Here is a 261-nt window from a genome sequence, read left to right on the forward strand (position 1 = left end):
GAAGTATAAAAATATTTCATGGAAATGATATCCCCATATTTGGGTTATTAATATCAATGAAAGAAAGATATTAGGGTTGTAGAGATGTAACCAAGAGGGAAACAAAGTTAAATACATAAAGGATAAGGAGGAGGAGGAGATGGTGGAGGATGAGTTAATCCCTCAGGTCTCCTCATCTCCTATTATAATATTCAGTCATATTTTAAATGGTATTCATGTTTTACTTGAGTGCTCTGCATAGTAGATGATGCCAGACATTTA

This window comes from Chiloscyllium plagiosum, chromosome 15 (genome assembly GCF_004010195.1).
Source record: "Chiloscyllium plagiosum isolate BGI_BamShark_2017 chromosome 15, ASM401019v2, whole genome shotgun sequence".
NCBI classification, from domain to species: Eukaryota; Metazoa; Chordata; class Chondrichthyes; order Orectolobiformes; family Hemiscylliidae; genus Chiloscyllium; species Chiloscyllium plagiosum.